Here is a 23777-nt window from a genome sequence, read left to right as displayed (position 1 = left end):
TCTGTAGATATACAAAAGCAAAAGATTGTCCTTTAATGAAGGTAAATAGTGATGATATACTCCCCCCAAAGTACCAGGGTTTTTCCAATTTACAGGCGTGTGATTACCGACACCAAACACAAAATTTCTCCTGAGTGAAAACATATCTCTCTGAAAGGTTCCTCTCTCACACTTACAATAGTCATTTTGCCTGCATTCAGAAAAAGAATAACCAGGAAGAGAGGACAAATATTGATTAAGGAGGAAGGTCAGAAAAAAGGTCAAAATGAAAGCTTCCAAACATGCTGTAACAACTGTTACTCCAAAGGCTCACGCATCCAGCCTCCTGGTTTTGAGTGTGGCTGGTTGCAGACAGCTGGAAATAAAGCAGAGACCAGTATAGAGCTTTCCTCCTCATGGTAAATACTGCCAGGGCTTTCCTGAACCAGAAGGTGCATTCAGACACAACTTTTAATAGTCATCAGTAACTGCATTATCACAATTTTTTATAATACTAAATGGCAATCACTTCACATTTGGGCTGTCTGCAACATCCCGTGATACTGCAACTATCTGTCTATCAAGTTGGAGTTTGAATACCTTTAGACACCTCCTCATTCTCACGGGGGGAGAAATGCGTCTGGGGCACCCAGGCCAGAAAGGCCTCATTTATCTTCTCCAAAGTGAACTTCAAACACAGAATCACAGAATCACATGGGGTTGGAAGGCACCTCTGGAGATCACCTAGTCCAACCCCCTGCCAGAGCAGGTCCACCTAGAGCAGGTGGCACAGGAACTTGTCCAGGTGGGTTTGGAATGTCTCCAGAGAAGGAGACTCCACCACCTCCCTGGGCAACCTCTTCCAAGGCTCTGCCACCCTCAAAGTAAAGAAGTTCCTCCTCATGTTTAGGTGGAACTTCTTCTATTCAAGTTTGTGCCCATTTCCTCTTGTCCTGTCACTGGGCACCACTGAAAAAAGACTGGCCCCATCCTCTTGACATCCACCCTTTAAACATTTATAAGCATTGATCAGATCCCCCCTAAGTGTTCTCTTCTCTAGGCTAAAAAGACCCAAGTCCCTCAGCCTTTCCTCATAAGGGAGATGCTCCAGGGCCCTCATCATCTTTGTAGCCCTCTGCTGTACCCTCTCCAGCTGTTCCCTGTCCTTCTTGAACTGGGGAGCCCAGAACTGGTCCCAGTGCTCTAGGGGCCTCACCAGGGCAGAGTAGAGGGGAAATAAAATAGTGTTCCTCTCCACAGAAATCTTTAGTAAAAGGTGAAAGATTTATATGATCTGAAGAGAAACCAGAAGCCAAGGCAGAAATGACAAAGCCTGGAAAGACAAACTAAAAAGCCAATACGAGTGAGTTGGGTCCATTGGGATTGTTTTCCTCTCCATTTTTGACACCAAATCACTGTTTTGGGGCACTTGGACCAGCGTTACTGCAGTTTCCAAGAACAAGCACAGTAGACCAAACTCATCCCATAAACGGCTGTTTTGAAGAGATTCTGAGAAATGTAACAACAAAATAAAATATGTATTTCAGGAAAAGAGACGGGTGCCCTCCCTTCTTTGTGTGTGGGAAATAAGAGGTTTGAATAACCAACAGGAGCTATAGACACTCCACTTTTAGCCATAAAACTGCAGCTTATCATCCATAATAAGCTTACAGAAACATTGTGTACTAACAAGTGCTATTACCATTGTCAATGCAAGGACACCGCATGAGAACAGCAGCGAGGGAGGAAGATCATATATCATTATTTTTGGGGAAAAAAAAAAGAACATTCAGTTTTATTTCTCCTCCTCTGCTAAATCCTTTAAAAACTAATGACTGAATAAAATCTTTCCCTAGAGCAGTGACAGTCCCCCTGCCCTCCCAAATTTTCTAAGAAAAAGGGAGAGCTAGTCTAAGATCAGACATTATAAAATTAGCAAATGTGTTAAACATTTTGAAAAAGTAAGCAATACCAGCAGGTGGACTTAGAATAAGAAAAAACAAATATTTGAGCAAATGATAAAATAAAGAAAAAAAGAAGTGACAACCATTTCATATATTACAGGTAAGAAAAACCTGAATATATTTCAAAATAGCTTCACACACAAGCACTGAGAGAAATTAATGAAGGAAAATTGGGGGATGGGAAGAGAGGAGAAGAAGAAAATTATAAATCTTAATAATAGAACCTGTTGAGAGAGGTATGAAAGTCGAGGTGCAATACTTATGACTTTAAACTTACTGAAATGGCTGGCAAATAATCCATCACCTTCCTCCTAAACTTGGCTCATGCTGGGTGCCCACCAGGAAGTCACAAGAAATCCTACAGTAGACAGCTGCAGAATAGCTTGGATTTTTTTTTTCTTCTGCTCCATAAATTTGGTGGCTGGTTAATTCTCTGGTTATTCTCTCTATATGAATTTATAGTCTTGAGTGATTCTCACCAATTTAACTAGAAGATCAAATATCACATTCTTAATAAAAAAATAATAACAATCTCAGTCCAGCCTAATGGGAGTATGGATGTTCTCTCCATCCACATAAATGCTTCATCATTATTTTTTATACCTAGTAAATTCTTGACGTCAGTGATATCTTATGACAGAGGGTTTAGTGGATTAAAAAGTCCTGAAAGGAAACACTGCTTTTCAAAACATATAATTTAACTTTAAGATGTACTTACTGAATGGTAGTTGTCAAGCATATACTTTGCCTCGTCAGTCAGTATGATTAGTTGTCCAATGCTTCAGTGCTTTAGTGCATCTCTAACAGGCTATTACTTAGCAAAAAGAAAGAAAAAAAAATCTTTAGTGGTTTGGAAAAAAATCATTATCTATTTTGTTCCAAACCTTTGACACCATGAAGTCTGCATCTTCTGAATGTTGGTTGCACACTTGCTGAAGCCTTTTGTCGATAACTATTTTGATGGGGATTTACCATTTTCAAAATATTCACAGCTTCTTTTCAAATTGAAATCAATAACAAACCTTGAAGAAGGGAGAGAAAAACAGCATTACGTGATCTACCCAGCATTTCCCTTCAGAATAGAAACCCATTTTACACTGGATGCTGTCAGCTAGGAAAATTTTGTAACAAACACTCGTTTTCAAATTTATCAGCAACCTCTTAGTTTCCAAGTACTCTGGATGGGTGACCGGTAAGGGGTGTACCTTTTTTTTTTTTTTTTTTTTTTTTCCCCAGAACGTGGCTCATCTGGGAGCACTGCAGCATGACACAGATGGCTTGAGGACTCTAGACTTAAAAAAACCTTAAAAAGCATGCACTTTTGATCTCTAAGGAAGCAAATTGTCTGCTTAATAAGTAACAAATAAGATAATACATCTTATCACTGGTGTGCTTTTAAGTTGCTTTAATAGTACAATGGAAAAATACATGTTATTTTCCCGCTTGTTCTGTTTTCTGTACAAACATGCACTGCAGGTAGGATTGCATATTATATTTCTCCAGACAGACACTACTGTAAGTCTCAGAATGCCACATAATGCTGCTTGTAACTCTAATGGGTTTTTTAACCTATGTAAATCTTCTAGATTGCATCCTCAGAATTTGTCATGGATGGGGTTTGGTTAATTTGTTCATTGTTTGCTATGTCCCATATTTTGTCTCCTGCATGACTGCGGCCGGACAGCAGGGAGGAAGCCTTATCCTGGTAGAGGTGCTTTGAACCAAGTCGATCTCCCTGGACAGACTGCAAGAGTTTGCCTATTGTGGAAAAAAGAAGACCAAGCCAAGAGCAAGCAACTTCCCAGGGACAGAGGCGGACAGGCAGAAGAGAGAGAGGTGCCAAGCAAATGGGGAGAAAACCCAGAATTAGCCCTCCAGAAACAATGAGAAGAAAGAGGATGTGCCAGCAGCTGTGCAGAGTTCACAACAACTGGAGCTGTTAAGAGCAAGGCTGAAGAGAAAGAACCAATCTGACAATGGGTTGATGTGGAAACTCTTATCTTTGCTTTACTCATTGCCCCGGGCGCTGGTTTAATTTCTTCATTGGTCTAGTTCATATTCACATAAAACCTTGCTTCTGAGATTCAAAATCAGTTTTCCACTTTTGTGTGATCTCTTCAAGGTAAAAACACTGACAAAATTACCCTGGTCAACTCAAGGTCCTTATATTCTTTGACTATTTTTGGTTAACTCTTTAGCCATTTGCCAAAGACTGTTTAGGCAGTAAAAGTGTAAGTGCACGGTAACCAGACACACAGAGAATCACCTTTCCTAGGTACTAATGGTCTAAGGCAAAGCTAATCTTTCATTGAGAGAGCTTCATTATGAGTTTCACCAAATCAGCCCTCCACTTGCAAATTTTCATGGTACTGTGCGTTCACAAAAAGTATTTGCTAAGATATGAATTGTACCTAGGTGGGAAAAGAGGCTGTCCTAGTAGAGTGGGGAAAAATCTTTTAGTAGCTAATCATACAGCTGAGCAAGTCCTCCTTCTTGTCTTCCTAAAGAGGGGCTTCTGATGATATCCTTAAAAAAAAAAAAAAAAAGGCAGCTGTGCTCTATCAATTTCTCAGCCTTCAAGGAATAATTGCCGTTTCCCAAATTCTAAAAGGAACAACTAAAGAAAAAGTTGTTTTAATGCACTAAAAGTCTAAGAAACGCAAATACTCCTGACATTTCAATATCTTCACGTGAAATATTATTTACCATGTAAAAGGATAGAATTTTGGAAGTTCAACAGAGGTTAATTTCTTTTTTTTTTGTTATTTTGAGAAGTACAAAACAAGTTAGAGAAGCTACAGTCCACTTTTCAAGAACAAAACAGAGAGATGATTCCAGGAGGAATTTGAGTATGTTTCTTTGTTTCAGTAATAGTCCCACTGTGAGGCCACAGAAATTGAAGAAGACTCAGCAGTGATCCATAAGTGATTGTAAGAGCAACACAATGGTAAACAAGCATGAGTTTCAGATGATATCTTTCATAAGATGAGAAAACATAAAGCTGAATTTCTTTCACTTTATATTCAGCCGAGCAAGCAAACATGCTATTAAGAGTTTTACTTAGATGTTCTGCTATGACTATGATCCTTTATCCAAACATTATACACCAAAACTCAAGTTGTCCTTGAAAGTCCTTAGCTTTTGAAGCAGAGCTGCCTGATGAGGAGTGGGGCCAGAGGGCATGGGCAGTGAGCACCGCTGCTGACACCGGTGACATTCTAGGAGACATCATACTTATAATGAATTCTGTCAGGAAATGCAACTCAGCCACCACAGTCAAATGTTGATACAGCCATTTTCTGCCAATATGGAAAGCGGCTGGAGAAAGAGGCTGGAAAGATGACAACACGGTGAGAACGCTGAAGTACTAAAAATTCCTGGGAAACATCCAACATAGAAAGGAAACAAGAAAATACTTCCCTTTAGGAACCACAAGATTTTGGGCTAATCAGGCAGAGTTCCTTCAAGAGAGGAGGGTTGTCTGAGAGAAATAATTATCGACCCCCCTACGAATAGGACAAGGAGGCTCCCACAGAGCAGTAGTTGTTGCTTCTCTCAACCTTGAGATCCCACTCCTGTGATTCTCTCAGATCAGGAATCACCGCAATGAAGATCCTTTAGAAAAGCATCTTTTTCAAGAGTTTCCCTCATCCAAAATGGAAAACTACAGAAATTTTCCACCCTTTGAAGTTCAGGTCATTGTTTTCCCCCTTGAATTTCAGCAAGATAAGAAATCTGGCAAAGGGATGGGAATTAGTCTTCAAGTGTGTCAACTGACTACTGTAAGCAGAGGAGACCTACGGAGAACATGAACTTTCAAGAAAGTACTAACTCCCGTAATATGATGTAGGTAGGGGATACAGTTTCACTCAACGTGTGCTGCACAAAGACCTGACCTTTTTATCTTTGGTGTAGAGGATTTAGCTCTCAATGGAAGTAAGCTTAACTGAGGTCTTTTATTAATTCAAAACTCGTTCCTTCACATGGCTTCTTCCTAGGGAAGAAAAAAAAGTTCAGTAGGGAAAAGTAAAGCACAAAGTGAAAGGCTGGTAGCTGAAGGCACTAAAAAAAATCAAAGTTTTGTGGCTGTGGATGTCAGAGATGCTCCCAGCAGCTGAAAGGAAAGGTCAAGAACTGATCACTGATAATTTTTAGTGGCCTTTGGCCTCATCCTGAGATAGGATCTCTGCTTATTTTGAGAGAGTAGGACTGGGCTTGCCAAGGAAAACAGAAAAGCGGAGATTCACAGTCGAGTAGATTTGGCAGCATGTGGCCCTAGAAACAAACATTTTAATGAACACTTCAATACCATCCCTATACTCGAAGCTCTATAAAAGGCACAGCTAACCGTGTGTCACAAATGTGACAATAAAATGCAGTCAAATAGAAACAGAGTCAAATATGGGTTCTGTAAACATTAATACAAATAGAATATTTTTAGTCCTTTTTCTGAACCACAAAACAGACTGGAGATTCAGTTGATAAAAAACACTAATTATCTTGACTCAAGGAATCCAAGGGTACCTCAGGAAATGAACATTATGAAAAAGGTGGTCTGCCCATATATATTCTGGCATGGTCTCAGGTTTTTAGTTTACTTGACTGAGGAATCAGCATAATTAGAACCCTTAAATAAAATTAGGTAACATCAGGGTTAATATCTCATTCTCCAACCAGATAAAGAACTAGAAGGTGTTGTAAGGACAGAGCAGCAAGCAAATGAGGGCACTGAGAAATATGATTGTGGGGCGACCGGAAGTTCTTTAAACTCCAGGAAGCAAATCTTGTGATTTCAGCTACCTTGGATTCAGAAAGGATTTATAAATAAATTAGAGAAGCTTGCCTGCTGCAGGCTTCTGGGATATCAGAATGCAAGAGCGCTGCCGCCCTGGTGCAGAAAGGACATAACCATTGTGTCGAGGCACAAAACCTACAATTCCTTTCAGACACGTTTAGCTGTTATCCATACTGAAGGACATACCTTCCTCACCTTTGTGCTTCATTGCAAAGCACGGCAGGAGACTGATGAAAGGATGCCTTTAATGATAGCAGAGTCTATTGCAAAACTCAAAGACTTTACAGATTACAGCAGCCATAACTAGCTCCACACACAACATGTCCCAGGGGAGGGTGAAAAGTGGGGAAAACAAAGGAGGAACGCAGCACAAACAGTGCTCGGGAAATGCCACAGTACATAGACGGGAGTTTGAAGAGATAAAAATTTCCCTTAAAGCAAGAGGTGACCTGCTCACCCTTGGCGCAGCATTTCAGAGGGCAGCGCACAGCCATAGCACGTTTCTTAACCCCCAAAATAACCACAGTGAATCACATTGAGCTTTATAGCTATATGCCTGTGCACAGGTTGTCTATCAGCTCTGCTTTACATCCCTGCTGTGTGCTAAATACAACAATCCTAGAAACTATACCTCCCGTTTCACCTGGTGCTACATAGAGCAACCATGAGGTCCCTTGTACTTACAACGTTGAGTAGTGACCCACTGACTGGAATTGCCACAATAGGTGCAGGTCACACCCAGGTTTTCTTTTCTTTGTCATTTCTCAGAATAAAATTAGCATAATTCCCTGAAAAGTCTGTTCTATGGAAGGGATGCCATCCAGAGGGACCTGGACAGGCTTGAGAATTGTGGTTGGACTTGATGATCTCAAAGGTGATGATCTTCCAACCATGAAGATTCTGTGATTCTGTGAGAAGTGGGCCCATGTGAACCTTATGAAGTTCAACCAAGCCAAGTGCAAGGTCCTGCACCTGGGTCACGTCAATCCCAGGCACAAATACATGTTGGGTGGAGAATGGCTGGAGAGCAGCCCTGAGGAGAAGGACTTGGGGGTGTTGGTAGATGAGAAGCAAAATAAGCAACATAAGCAATGTGCACCAGCAGCTCAGAAAGCCAACCCCATGCTGGGCTGCATCCCCAGCAGCGTGGCCAGCAGGGTGAGGGGGGGGATTCTGCCCCTCTGCTCCACTCTGTGGAGACCCCACCTGGAGCACTGTGTCCAGCTCTGGAGTCCTCAGCATCAGAAGGACATGGACCTGTTGGAGTGAGGCCAGAGGAGGCCACAGAGATGCTGTGAGGGCTGGAGCCCCTCTGCTGTGAGGACAGGCTGAGAGAGTTGGGGAGGTTCAGCCTGGAGAAGAGAAGGCTCAAGGGAGACCTTGGAGCCCCTTCCAGGCCCTAAAGGGGCTCCAAGAGAGAAGGGGAGAGACTCTTGATCAGGGAGGGGAGCCATAGGATGAGGGGGAATGATTTTAAGCTAAAAGAGGGGAAGTTTACATGAGATATTAGGAAGAAATTCTTTGATTGCTGTGAGGGTGGCGAGGCACTGGCCCAGGTTGCCCAGAGAAGCTGTGGCTGCCCCATCCCTGGAGGGGTTCAAGGCCAGGCTGGATGAGGCTTCGAGCAACCTGGTCTGGTGGGAGGTGTCCCTGCCCATGGCAGATGGTTGGAACTCGATGACTTAAGGTCCCTTCCAACTCTAACCATTCTATGATTCTATGGTGCTGGAGCAGACTGTTATGGTGTAAGCTGTCCCAAAGGGCACCTTCTTCCTCTTCCATCACTAGCAGAGCTGGCTGTGCCCCAGGGAAAGCAGGATGCTGCAGCTGGAGTTCACAGGGAAGGGATTGGACCTGCAGCAAACAGCTCTCTCTGAATCAGAAAATGCCCCTTCGCACAGGGTAGCAGGAAGATTATCTCCTTTCTGAAGCATTTAAGGTTATTAACCTGCTGTAATACCTGAGTAAAACCCTGGCTTTTATTCTGTGACTGTTACTAGGTGCTATTCATCAGTAAAGGTCAGTAGATGGAGTTTAAAATCACCGACCAGAAAACAAACCCCATACAAATAATCCACTTCGTGTTTCTGAATAAAGGCAACCTTGTGTTTTGGTCCCTGTTCTCTGACAGAGGTTTGTCATGGTCAGACTTGTTCACTACACAAACCAAAAATTTTCTACAGGAGTGAATGAGTCAACCTTACTCTTGTAATCACCGTTCTCAGCATCGGACTAATTCCTTTTGTCGTACACCTGGACCACTCACGATGCTAACCCTCACTGTTGGCATTTTCTGAGAAGGTTCAATGCTGTGGCATAATCTTTGGCTCCCTAATAGTGCCCGAGGCGTTATGCCGTGTGATATTCAAGTCAAGCACTTGACACAAGGCTCCTCCAGAGGTGCTGCGTGTGGGATGCCATACTAATTCCAGAGAGAGCCAAGCCACATAGATATTTTCTCCTCCACTACCCTGTCAGTGGGATGTAAATGAACCAAAGGCTGCAGGGAAGAAGGGTAATGAAAAAATGGTACCAGAGGGTCTGTGGGTTCCAGTGACAGTACCGTGATGCTTAATTACACTTCCTGGTAATTTCCAGATGCTGCAAGCTCTGAAAACACACCCACAAGCATATGCACACACGCGTGCACAGAGGAAAATATTACAAATATAGAATCATAGCATCATAGAATGGTTTGGGTTGGAAGGGACCTTAAAGATCATTGAGTTCCAACCCCCCTGCCCTGGGCAGGGACACCTCCTACCAGACCAGGTTGCTCCAAGCCCCATCCAGGCTGGTCTTGAACCCCTTCAGGGATGGGGCAGCCACAGCTTCTCTGGGCAACCTGGTGTATGGTGATCACTCAAGTCTTGAGAAGGAACCTGTCTACAGTGCTCCCAGCTGGTTGCCCTTGCCACCAACAGTGTCCCACCCCACTGTGTCCCCCTCCTGGCCTGTCTTCCCTACTGGCTCTCAGATCCTCTGCCTTCTCTCAAAAGCCAAACACAGGGATGTGCCTTGTCATTTTCAATTAATGACATCTTGTGCTATAAAACAGAGGTTCCTTTTTCATAATCATATAAACTGACAATTAATGCTATTACATTTCAGCCCAGTTTCTTTGCTTTGTTCTTCAAAGTCATTTGATGTTTCTTCAATAAAACCACAGGCTTCTCAGAACAGAGAAGATTTCCCAACTACACATTGTCAGCAAATGTAATTAACACAGTTTTCTGTGTAGAGGTCATGGAAGGAAGGAAGGAAGGAAGGAAGGAAGGAAGGAAGGAAGGAAGGAAGGAAGGGAGGGAGGGAGGGAGGAAGAAAATGAGGAAGGAAAGAAGGTGGGAAGGAAGGAGGGGAGTAGGAAGGAAAACCCAAGAGAAAGAAATAGATTATCTTTTCTTTTTCTTTTTTTTTCTTTTCTTTTTTTTTTTAATTCCCTGAAGTGCATAGAATATGATGAGGAATAAAAATATCTTTTTACATATTATGAAGTTGCTTATGTCCCTATTAAAACAAAGAAACCCTCATGTTAATTGTGGTAGGGAGTTCTGAGCTCACAGCACATCTCTATAAAAAGTGGAAACAAACATACTGTAGAATAATACACCTATCATATTGTGTTTAAAAATACACACAACTGTAAAACAAAAGGCCACTGCCAGCCACAACAAACAGCTTATGTGTTTCTTTAAAAGAGTCATGGCTCCCAGCAACAAGAAAACAACTACGGAAAATGGAAAAAATGTTTTGCACAGGGCAAAAAATAGAAACTAAAAAAATAAAAAGACACTGAGGAGGAAATAAAGGTGTTCTTCCACAATGAGAAAAAAAAGGTTAGAATGCCAGGGAAACTAATTTTTCAGTAGAAATGTTGACTGTAACTATGCCAAAATATTTTGTGTAATCTGTGCTGAATTTCAGTATAAGAGATCAGTTTTAAATATTTAATTTGCTGAAAGGTATTTTCTCAGCCAAGGGAAAGGTCACAATTTACAACTTCTTTGGAAATCTGATTCTTACTGAGAGTCATGCAACCTTCCATCCATACTAAACCATGGTCAGGGCACTGGCATAAATTCCTACTCAATCAGCAATGGCTATAAACCAAAATTGTTAATATATGGATATAAACACTAAAATGTCAATAAAATGCAGATTTAATGAGGCTAATATTTAACATTTCACCATTTTGCAATGACTCATTCACAATTTTGCTTGAAAAGACAGTTCTTCATATGGGAAACATTACAACAGAGGAAAAAGTATTAGAAAGCAGTTTTTGCAGAACTTTCAGGGTGTTTTTTCCTATATTTGCCGATTACTTTTGGTCATAAAAGGCTTTCTATCTCAATTTTCCTACATATCATTCCTGTTCTGTTGGCATAATGTATTTATCTTGAAAGATTAAAAAAAAAAAGGTCAGTCACACATGCTCATTATCTAGTGCTTCAAATCTGAGATGATCCCAAAAAACCTTTCATTACAAAACACTGAAACTTCCTTTGAAAGAGATGCTTCAGAATTTTCACCTTTGTAGGACAGACCAAACTTCTCCTTGAGGTAAGGGTTTTTTCCTATCAATTTCTTAATTTCTAGAATGAGAAATCTGTTTTTGCAGATTTGCAAATTTGCAGCTGCTGGGGGCTGGATTTAGCTTCAGAATAAAGCACAGAATTTAACTGCATCTGTTTATAGTTTCCTCCATCTCCATCAGGACAGGGGACCCTTCTGCAGATCTATGTACCTCCTATCTATTTCTTACAGCATTGGTTATAACATGCACTTAATTTCTGAAAGTTCATTTGTATTGCTGAAGCTGGAGCCACCACTCTCCAGGCTTTTTCCATCTCTGGGTAGCTAGCCAAGGGTTTATAAACCTTGGTGGGCCACAGTGCTTCTGTAACCTCTGGATTAGACCACTCAAACAGATGCAACTTGACAGTCTGACATCTGTTAGATGACTGATGGTGGACATGATAAAGTGACTTTTGTCATGTGCAACCATGTTATCACACAGTAGAACGTTAATCTGCTTTTAACTGTGGTTTGAAGTACACTTGATCTCCTTTGGAAAATCTCGTGTGATTAGCTATCTAAAAAAATTGCTGTCTGTGGGCTCTAAGACGAGAGCAGAGATCAACTGAAGCACTTTCACGTGAGGTCTATGACTCATCACCTCGCCTGTGGTCACCAGAGATGGCCAGAGATAATTCCCTTTAAATTAAACTGAGTTAAGAGAGTAAAGGGAAGCATCCCTCAGAAGCTGAAGGTAAGCTATTTCAGAGACACGTATTATATATGTTCCACTACACTTTCCAAGAGCAGGAGCTTGTGGGCTCATAGTGGATAGGGGCACAAGCCACCAGCTGGCAAAGCCTCTGTGCTCCGTTAATCAGAACACTCATTTTTTTATCATCCATGTAGGCAATAAGAGGAAGTTTCTTACTGAGACAGGCAGAGTGATGAGGTTGCCCTGGAAATTACTTAAAAGGAGGTCAGGCTGCAAAAGTCTGTCAACATTGTTCACTAAGGCTCCGGGGAGAATTTAGAGCCCCTTCCAGGCCCTAAAGGGGCTACAGGAGAGATGGGGAGAGACTCCTGATCAGGGAGGAGAGCCATAGGATGAGGGGGAATGGTTTTAAACAGAAAGAGGGAAAGTTTAGATGAGATATTAGGAAGAAATTCTTTGCTGTGAGGGTGGTGAGACCCTGGCCCAGGTTGCCCAGAGAAGCTGTGGTTTCCCCATCCCTGGAGGGGTTCAAGGCCAGGTTGGACGGGGCTTTGAGCAACCTGGTCTGGTGGGAGGTGTCCCTGCCCAGGGCAGGGGGTGGGACTGGATGATCTTTAAGGTCCCTTCCAACTCTAACCATTCTATGATTCTATGCAAAGTATCTTTATAATAGAAGCACTAAAAAGCAATCTCTAAGACCAAACAAATACTGTTTTATTCTTAAAATAAAAGGAGATACAATTCTGAAAACATAGTCAGCTTCCTGCAGGTGCTGGTGACGTTTCTTGCACGTGGATAAACTATATGTAGATGTCTAAGTCAGGTGGGTCCAGCTCAGCAAGGAATATTGACTTAAACTCACTTAGCTTAAACTCAATGCCCAGTGAATATGATCATTCTGCTTCCACATCTGTCTTAGTTCCAGTGAGAGTGTTGCCCATGGGAGGCTAAATCCAATCTATAAGGACAGCATTACTTCATTTTTTTCCTTTAGCTGGACTATTTGAGTTATTCATTTTCCTGGGTGATAGAAAGTTAAGTTTGGGAAACCTAGTAATTCTCGCTACAGTACAACAGGATTTTCCAGTTAACACTTTGCTCCTGTTCACAGTAGAGCCACACTATTCCTTAAAAATTATTTTTAAAGTAGTAGAACACAGTTACTCTAAGGCTTTACAAATTAATTCAGAAGCTCTTTTACAAAACAGCAGTGCATTAAACCATACCAGACTTGGCTGTAAGAAAAAAAACCGATCAAGCTATGGTCAGAGTACCCTTCCTTTATTTAAAAACCTGTTTACAGTTTGAGTTGCTTGGAACAAGGGATAAAATCAGAGAACACTGCATGAAGAATGTGTTTTTTCATCAGCTCCTCTTTTTTTATCTCAAAAAACTGCTTAAGTGCTGCTCACGGAGCATGTGCTATTAGCCCCAAGAGAGTCACAAGTTTTGTGGTCTAGTTGTGCACTTTTCAAAATAATTTCTGCAATTTATCCAGCATTTCATGCTTTTTAAAATGGTAGCTGATCAGAGGTTGTTTTATGACGTAATTAGACAATTTGTTCAATGTTTGGAACCGGATTTGGATGAGTATTTTTTTTTTTAATTTCTTTGATTAAGGCATACGAGAAGAAGAATACCATTGAAGTTGTTGCTGCTTCAGGCAAAAGACTCAGGTAACTGATATCACTCTGGAAGTGACCATCCTTTTGCTTTAGGTGCATTTACAACTTTAAAGTTCTAAAGATCAGCAGTGTTTTCCCCCACATCTACCAATTGTTATGTTTCAATACAGCCATACATATCGTCCCCTTTGTCAGTATCAGTGGATTTACAGAGAATTAAGGGTTGACAGGAACAACTTCTCTGCTGGGATTAGTTCTGCAAGCTTCCATGAACCCACTGACAATGAGCCACATGCCCAATATGAAATGTTCTCAGATCAGGTGCCAAGATTTACCCAAAATTTGTTCCTTGAGTTGGTATACTTATTCATAGTTTTTTCTGAGCATATCGTGTTTTATGACCTGGTTGTGAATGGTTGTTAAGATTAGCAAAAACTGCTGAGTGACACTTAATTTCAAGGCCATAAAATTTTAGTGGTCCCTACTGTATGTAGCTCTGACAACTCTAATTCATGAAAAGAAGTTTAACTTCTCTTCCAGAAATAAAACACAGCAGTGAAGATCCTATCGTTTTATGTCTCTGGATTGTCAGGTAAAGCTTATATATCTTACAGTGCTTATCAAATGGCAGGCTGCTGAGAAATAAAGCTGGCAATTAAGGGAGTCTGAAAATTAGATAAGTGAAAATTCCAGAGTCACTGTCAATATAAGTGATGACAATCAAACGACTGAAAGTTGTTTGTTGTGTTAATATGAGAATACTCGTATCAGGGCCGGGAGTGTCGGTAGACCATAACAAGTAAATATTTTATGCTAATCAGAGGATGAAGAGTTCATCTCTCCATCTGTTGAGACCTTGTACTGCACGCAGCCTGGAGCTTGCCCTCCCACAAGGTGAGCTGAGCCAGATGAGCAGTTTAGCAAGAGCCTGGGTTCAAAGTCTGTGCTTCTGCATGGCAGTGAATTTCACCCCTAACGAAGCCGGTTGTATGTCCAGATTCCACCTCTGCTAAGATCCCAGTCTAAAAAAGGATTAGAAATGGTATATCTATAAACTCACAGGCACACATGTTTTGTAATCTTCAATAATGGCATCAATACACAGGTTTGTGAGGCAGACTAGCAGCATTTCAATGCTTCAAAACTTCAATGGGTCCCTCGCTACAAGAAGGACATTGAAGTGCTGAAGAGGAGAGCCACCAAGGTGATGAGGGGTCTAGAGAACAAGTCATATGAGGAGAGGCTGAGGGAACTGGGCATGTTTAGTTTGGAGAAGAGGAAGCTGAGGGGAGACCTCATTGCCCTCTACAACTACCTGAAAGGAGGTCGTAGAGAGGTGGGTGTTGGCCTCTTCTCCCAAGGGAATAATGACAGGACCAGAGGAAATGGTCTGAAGTTGGGGCAGGGGAGGTTTAGATTAGATATTAGGAAGAATGACTTTACTGAGAGGGTGGTCAGGCACTGGAACAGCCTGCCCAGGGAGGTGGTGGAGTCGCCATCCCTGGAGCTATTTAAGTGTATAGACATGGCACTTCAGGGCATGCTCTAGTGCCTGAGGTTGTTGGGTTGGTGTTTTTTTTGTGTACGTATGGTTGGACTCAATGATCTTAAAGGTTCCTTCCAACCATGAAGATTCTGTGATTCTGTGATTTCACAGAATTGCAGAATGGTTTGGGTTGGAAGGGACTTAAAGATCATCTAGTCCAACCCATTTGTGACCAGTACAGCTGGCATTCTGTTGCCCATTCCATGCCATTTTTCTAAATTTGAACTAGCTATATCAGGTGTCTGCTCCAAGCAGAGTTCAATAGAGAAGGTTTAAATAGACTTCTCAGTGCTCGGGCAAGAAAACATTTTCCACATCATAAAAATAAGTACCGGTTTTTGAATTGAGAAATAATAGTTTACCCTTCTGAAAAAAAAAAAAAAGCCAGTTAGAGTTTGAACACTAATACGTTGCTCTCGGCATGTGCTTTCCTTCATCTTCTCCATCATAAATCTAGTGCTTCAGAGACCATAATTATTTGAGTTCGACAGCGTCCCCAATTGCCTGGTCTTACCTTTGCTGCACCCTCTAGGAACTACGTTCCAAAGAAGTAAAAGCTAAAACTGTAAAAAGCATTCACTAACGCGAGGCACCTAATTTAACAGCATTGGGCCACCTTCCTCCTGAATACTTAGCATTTCATAGGACCTTGTATGTTCAAAGCGCACCTTTAAGTGATTTCAGCCACAGCTGGTTGCTCAAGGCTTGCACAGATCTGCTCCTGGATGGCTCACGCTGAGCACACAGAAATATAAAACTAACTCACAGTTAGCGGCCAACTGTGAGAGAGCTGGGTTTTTACTCTTGGCTCTGTTTGAATTTGCTTTGCTTTTAAAAAGGACTAAACCGGAGCATCCTGCACTACACAGACCTGATTCCTTTTTAAAGCACAGTTAATCTTTAGGCTCACTACTAGTGGAATGAAGGACCGGGGGAGGTCCCTTCCAACCCAAACCATTGTGTGCTTCTGTGATTCTATGTTTCAGCTACATTTTCACTTTGGTGTTTTGAGAAAAGCAGGACTGTCCAAAACAGGAACAGACCGTTAAGGAGATGGTACCACATGAGTCAAAGTTCCCAATTCCTTTGTCAGGTTTTTGCTGTCACTGTACATCTGCAATTATTATCTCCTTCTATAGAGTTCTCCACTGTGTTGTTTATTATTAATTTCATATGCAGCAGAGCTTGGTAGCTTTGTGGATGCTGTGCATCCCACATTTGGGACCAGAAGATGCTATGGAGCTTAAGCTCGTTAAACTGCCGATGACATGCATGAGAAGCTGCTCTCAAAGATGAGAGACAGAGGATGACCTCAATGAATACAAAATAAAACATCTTTAAAAGAAGGTTTGCCTGTAAGAAACTGCATCATTAACTGGCTGTGTAACTTGAAATTGTCTATGGGGACATATGTATGCATATATAAAAAGAGAAGAATGCTTAACACATCTAGCCTTGAAACATCAGTAAAAGCTTAGGAAATGCTTGAACTTTATTTTTTTGTTTATTCCCTCTGAGGAAATTCTTGATATTTAAAAAAAGTTGGTTTTTCAATAGAACAGAAACATGTATCATAAAAATTTTCCCTCGCCCATCATTCAACCATGACACATTGCGATAACAAGTTTATGGGGAAAATGTTAGTTCAACAACCAACCTTCTTTTCTCTGTTCCACTTTCAGTGCATGATCCTACAGTCAAATTTATGTGTCTTCATATTGCCTGTGGGGTTATTTTATCTTTTTTAGTTCCCCTCTCCTTTCCTCTAAATAATTTAGAGTTGGTTGCCTAAACGTATAGGATATGATCAAACATCTCTTCATAAAGACTGAATAAAATATCATCTTTAGATGCCCAGTTCTACCAATTAGGATAAATTGTTCTTTTTCTCCCATCAGGTTCCAGTATGTAATTGTTCCAGTATTTCTTTTACAGGTTGAACAAACTGATTTTACTAAGAATTGCAGTCACTTCATACATCTCAATTTTGGCTCCTATTCTCCTTCTGATTATCTGCATTTTGCTGTTGCTTACGAGCCCTTAATCAGAGCCCTGTCTCTCTCAGCACTGTGTCACTGCTTAATACCCTGCTTTTCTGACAAACTCAGAATGCAACGTGGCAGGATTTTGTAGCGTTAGTAATCCTTTTGACCCCTATTCCCCAAACCTTATTTTCACCTGCTTAAAACTTAGCCAAAGTTGAATTGCAGCAAAATTTCACCTGCCATTTATAGGTAGTTTAAGACAATTTTTTTTTAAATGCTTCAGTAGATTGTCCAAGTTACAGATTCAGTTCATGTCTCCCTTTTCCTCCTCATAAGTGTCAGCCAGCACTGAAATTTTTCACTGTAAACTAGGGCTCCTTGGAACCTTTTCTGCCATTGCAACTTTGGGGTTTGCTGGAACAGAAGTTTGGGGACATGAAGGTTCAAACAGAACTCATTTTTTTCCTTATTTCTCCAGTCCAGCCTCAACCTACTGTACCCTCTTTCTTAAACTGGCTTATAAGATGATGCCACCTAACTGGAAATGCAGGAGGAGAGAAAAAATTGAAAGGAGAAAAGGCAACTTTTCCACCAAGCTTAGGAAGAAGGAGGAAGATTGAAAACCAAGATGATGGTGGAACCCAAGAGGAAATGGCCTTTAAAATGAATGTGGGGAGGAAGTACAGGGGAGCTGAGCTGATGAGGGGAGAAAGACAGGAAGACCTCTTGGTAAGAATGAGACTGAGCGAAACAAATCAGGAACATGGAGAGAGTCTGTCACAGAAGAATAAAACAGATTAGGAAAGTGGAAATCTGTAAATAAATGGGTGAAAAAAACCTGGGACTGAGAGCCTGGAGAAGTAAGAGCACAAATGGTTGATAAAAAGACTGAAGAAAGAATGAGAGGCTGCAATATGAGAAGAAAGGCTGGGGAAAAGGGAAAGACCTGACCCAGGAGCCCTTGAGGAAACAAGGACCAAAGACCTTGTGACATGGTACAGGAGCTCCTGTACTCACCGGTCCCCTGGCATCATCTGCAGAGGTTCTGCCATCCAGGGCACAGCACCCTGCCTGCCTTGGGCACGGGTCCAGCAATAGCAGTTTGTCACATTCCATTAGATGCTTTGTTAATTCAAGTGGGAAAGGTCTAACAGAGGGTGAAGAAGTGTCCATCCCTGCTGGCGATCCCAGCAGGTGTGGATAAAATGCCATATGCTCTATTGAGCTGAGTGTTTATCTTTTAAAAGCCATACATAGCTTATACAAAAGTAAACTATGTACTTTTAAAGCACTGCAGAAGCAAATTCTCATAGATTACAAACTCACCAGCCGTTTATATATACGATGCTTTCATTCAGCCTCCTCCAACATTGCAACCATATATTACTTTTTCAAAAGAGCCTGCCTCACTCACTGTGCTGGGGGACTCGTATTCCAGGAACAGATTATATGTATGCCCCAAAGAAGACCCACATGTACAACATTTGTTGTAGAATGGTAACAGAGCATGGCAGGACCATATAAAGTCTTTCACATGGTGTGAGAGAGGGAGTGAAACCGATGAGAGAATGAGCACAAAAAAGAGTAATAAATTTTTATTTAAATTTCTCCTGCCTTCCCTTAAGGTTTTACACTGAGTTTTATTACATTAGTGGCCTAAATGTTCTGCTAAACAACAGCTTAGGTTTTCTTCAGTCAAAGAAATTTAAATGGAGATGAATGTGACAGGTGAATACGAAACAACAAACAGCATGAAGAGAAAACATCCATGAACAATGTGATATATTTAAGTCAATTTGCAATTGATTAGTCATTGCTGAAGTGGAAAATGAATACAGGTGGCAAAGTATTGATGTACAACCTCTAGTATTTGTGTGGGCAGCCACAGACACACACACAAACAAATAACTTCAGGAATACGTATTCCTTTTGAAGCTTTTATTTCTCACTCAAGTTTTCACATTCAAAAAATACAAAGAACAGTACTTTAAGTAGAGCGGGAACTGCTGTAAGAAATCTGGACTTTCCTGTGTCATACATGAGGCAGTTTTAGTTGTATTCAAAGAAGTGATCTCTATGTTTAGAAATATACATTTCAGATCTCACTACCTATCTCTAACATTCTCTATATCTCTAACATTCTTGCCTTTGCACATGAGTCAAGGATGAGTTCATACTCCCATCTTGCTGCAGCAGTGATTTACCACTGTGTACGTAAGTGACACCTAGAAACTGTGACAAAATCCATTTACACAGATATGAGATTATAAATTAAAGTAAACATACCACTGTTCAATCTAAATTCAGATCATTGCCGTAACCAGCTCTTCACAACAGAGAGGAAAAAATTCTGAGGATTTTTTCAGTACAGTACATTACAACAAATAATCCTAAAACAAAGTCAGAATAAAAGACCTAGGGTAGCATAGTTCAGAGAGGACATTTTCAAATGGTGTAAGAGTATATTAGATTATTTGACCCTTTTTTCACCTGTGCCTCATATTATCTGAGATATAATAATGTGATTACAAATACAACCGTGTACCTAATTGGATCACTCTGACCTTGTAAAACCGTTAAAGCCATTTGCAGTACATGTAGTGTATTTAAATGCAGGCCCTCGTGGCATTATCAAGGCTGCAAACTTAAAGTGAAACCTTCTCTTCTCCAGGCTGAACCTCCCCAACTCTCTCAGCCTGTCCTCACAGCAGAGGGGTTCCAGCCCTCTGATCATTTTTGTGGCCTCTTCTGGACCCATTCCAACAGGTCCATGCCCTTCTGACATTGGGGGCCCCAGAGCTGGATGCAGTATTCCAGGTGGGGTCTCAGGAGAGTGACCCTTCTGCCACCACAAGATTTTACACTGATAAGTCATGTAAGAATCGGGACCATTTTCAGTCATATTACAAGGTCAGTCAATACACAGTTGTTAGTATACATTGAATTCAGTATACATAAAAAGGGAATATCAGTGTAAACCACCTACTGCAGATGTATAAATCTATAAATACACCAATTCAAGGAAGTTTATTTTTGCAGCTCCCATTTCTACCCGATAAATTTTTGTAAAAAGTCTTTTTAATTTCTAAAATTTTGTTCATAAAGACATACTTACACTGCCGTTTCTGAAATATGTATGTCCACATGCTGCTTTTGCATTAGCTCCCAAAGTTTGGTTTATTTAAAAAGATTTCTGGAATTTAAAATTTATAGGGCAGCAGCATTTTCAATGAAGAATATTCAGTCTTCTGCAAAATTTGCATAAGACTGAAGTATTGTTGATCACTAGCTTTAGAATTCTTTGGCTGAATAGAGTTCCAGCTCCAGAAGTGATTTTTGGCATTTCTCTTCAGCTAATGAAGTAGAATTATGGATGCTTTCAAGTGATTAAAAATGAAAACAGTCAGTTTTGCCAATTGCTACTTGTCATGCCGAACTGTATGCCACCATGGCTACACATGAAGACTATAAAAAAAAAATCAACTTAATAAAAAATTTACATTTCTGTAAATTTAATGAACTGCTTAAGGAAAGAAAAAAAAAAAAAGGAACATAAACCCTAAGTATTGCATTATTCTTATATCCTCTCTTCCTTTTACTCCTTTCCATATCAAGGTGCTATCTAGATTTAAAAAAAACTCAACTGAATGAAGAGCCAACAAACTTTACCCACAAAGCCAAAAAACTATTCCAGTGAAAGACTATGTTGAAGGATTATTTTTTTGCCACAATGTCATGAGGAAGAAATTTTGCCCTTTAAAAGCTGGTTTGTTCCAGATTCTTTCAAAAAGCAATTAAGGGCACAACCCATATAAAATGGCCATCAGTATTTTCATTTTAACTAAAACAGCTGCATAATTTACTAATTCTACTACAGCATAATTGTTCCCACTACAAATGTTTTAGTTCCCTACCTTTCCTGTAAGTGTATTTAAAATTTCCTGTAAGTCAGTATTTAAATGTAAAATGAGATCCAGATTTCCAAGTTAAATACAGGCATAAGACAAAAAATTGTGAAAAACACATATTAAAACAATGAATTAACTCTTTTATTGTTCACTTGAGAATGAGCAGAAGACGTATCAAATTAATAACACTTTGGGCCATAGGATTGTAGTAATTCATGGGCAGCTCAAACTTCTGAAACTCTGAACTCCTCATTCACAGAAGTCTTCCAGTGAAAATTTATAGTAATTAGCGTTCCTAAGTATTTTTTCAAGGAATTACCAACATAAGGCACAGTGATAGTGTAATATATCCCTAACAACCACCTCCTTGGTGGGTAAACTAGAACTATAGAAATAAGGGATTTTTTCAGGTCACTGGCAAAAAAAAAAAAAAAAAAAGAAAAAAAACTTTGTTTATAATTGATTACTAACATTTAATACAATGTAAATTTTTTCCTATCCTTCTGTTAGCGAAATTGCATCATTTCATTCTGCATAAATTGTCAACTCAGAACTCTCTGTCCTGACCAGAAACTTTTGCAAACACTCTGAGTGTCAGTAAAATATTGGAGTATTTTGCATTTTTTTACAGTTAAGTGCACGATGCATTGTCCCTTGTAAGGAAACCGGGTCGCATTGCTCCAGTGGGAAAGATTATAGCAGGCCCAGCGAAAAATAAGGTTGATCTAAGAATTTTTCCGGTTTGGGGTAGAGATGATACAGGTTTGGACACTTAGAGCTGCTCTTCCCACATCCCGTGCACCTTTCCTACTAGTATCTCTAAGAGAAGAGGAAAAGAAGACATAATACCATTACCGACATTGAGTAAAAGTGACCTGATACAGGAGTTCCATTTCTCAATGGTTCATGAAATTCCACTGAAGTGATGTTTTTCTATCATTAAACTATCGAAAGGAGAGCAATGGGGAAAAACAAAGAAGGAAGACATGCACTCACCATTCAGTAGCTGTTTTGTCCTGATATGCAAATTTCAATATTTCCCTCATCGTCACATTATTGGATAGACTTTTGAGTATAATTTCCATGTAGTGGTCATCTTGTGGGTCTGATGATTTAGGGACAGCCACTTTTTCTTCCTGTTCTAGGCGACTTGCTTGGGTGAGACCAGACTCTTAAAATTTGCCTTGTGCTTTCTGAGAAGAACCTGGAACGCTTAGACTGGAAATGCATTACAAATAGCTCAAACGCTTAAACTTTAAAAATTATACCTAGATTTTATTTTTTTTTTAACTGAAATGCAGTGCTAAGTTATTTCATCTGGACAGAAGTTTAATTCAGCATCAAACTCATCTCCTTTGAAAGCTTCATTCACCCGGCTGCTTTCAACAGGGAGCTGCAAGGAAATGGGAAAGAAAATTAATACGAAATTCAAGCTATTTATTTCCTGGAAATGGTAATGTCTTTCGGGATACATTTTTAAGGCAATGGGATTTTGGGGCTGCAGCAGAGCTGACAGCACAGCAGTGGCTGCACAGACGTTTCTGCCACCCCAAAGGTCACTTACAAACTGCAGTAACTCGAAAATGTCACCAAACTGATGATGGGTGCGAGTGCTCCTGCGTTTAACTTTAGTATCAGGATCCTGAACGCTGTAAATGGGTAAATTTTCACCTGGCTATAAAATGAAGGAGGTTCTACATCACAATGCGCATAAAGGAGTTTTGAAAAAAAAGAAAATAAATAAAGTACTACATCTTGCCTGAGCTAATTGCTGATGTGGGCTAAAGAATTGCTACAAGCTGGGATCGCGTGCTTTTTGTTTCTTAACATAGGGAAGCCCAGAGGGAAGGGGAGATATTGTTCTGGTTTGGTTTAGGAAACAAAAATGTCTGTAAAAATAGAATAGAACATTTGTATACATCCTGTGAGTCACCTCAGTGTGGGGAAAAAGGATGTGTTTAGAGGTTCTGGACTAAGAGAACAGCCACCTGTTTTCAGGTAACAGTTACCTGATCAATGGAGTCAGGCCCGAATTTGGAAACAGATTTTGTAATGCATACATGAAAACTCATGGATAATTCCCATAGATAAATAGATTGCAAACACTATACTCCCTCCTTCGGTTAAAACCTCTGTAGAATAGAGTAGAAATTAAATAAGTGAGTTCTACAGAAGTGGTATGGGTTTCTGAATAAATCACAGGAGAATCTACAGCATTTAAAGATAATTTAAGGTGTCTGGAATATATAAATTTATCCAGGGGCTCTCAGCACATTGGGCTTTTAGAAGAAAGTCTCTCACTGACTTTAGCTTTAGTTACTTTATCTTAATGTGAAACAACCCATGTTCAACACTAATAAATTAGTGTTTTCTCAGATTACAATGATTATAAATCCATTCGACTGTGTAGGCAAGGAATGAGTACAATTAGCTGAGTCCCAGGGGGCCTCAGAACTAGTTTATAAATCTCTGCACATTCTTAAACTGACAGTACTTTGGCAATCACTACCGAGAGGGCTCCAAGGAAAGCCAGAGCCTGCAAATCACTGTACTGCAGAAGCACTCAGAGGAAGCTGAACACGTTTCCTTCATCGGAATTGAATTGCCCATAAACTATGCACAGAAATATGGCCCGCATCTGCTGTTAGAATATAAATTCATAAGGAAATAGATTCAAAGAAGTGTTATTTTGTTAAGGAAAAGGAAATGAGGAGGACTCTGTAAGCCTAAGTTGTGTTTCTC

General features: G+C 40.4%; 1 pseudogene; it reads right to left on the bottom strand.

Annotated features, from left to right (window-relative positions):
• Nucleotides 1-1219: 1219 nt before the first annotated feature.
• On the bottom strand, nucleotides 1220-1287 carry LOC141466959 (U5 spliceosomal RNA; annotated as a pseudogene).
• Between the last annotated feature and the right edge of the window lie 22490 nt (nucleotides 1288-23777).

This window comes from Numenius arquata, chromosome 7 (genome assembly GCF_964106895.1).
Source record: "Numenius arquata chromosome 7, bNumArq3.hap1.1, whole genome shotgun sequence".
Lineage (NCBI taxonomy): Eukaryota > Metazoa > Chordata > Aves > Charadriiformes > Scolopacidae > Numenius > Numenius arquata.
The sequence above is the reverse complement of the archived record's forward strand: the minus strand, read 5'-3'. Positions and strand labels throughout refer to the sequence as shown.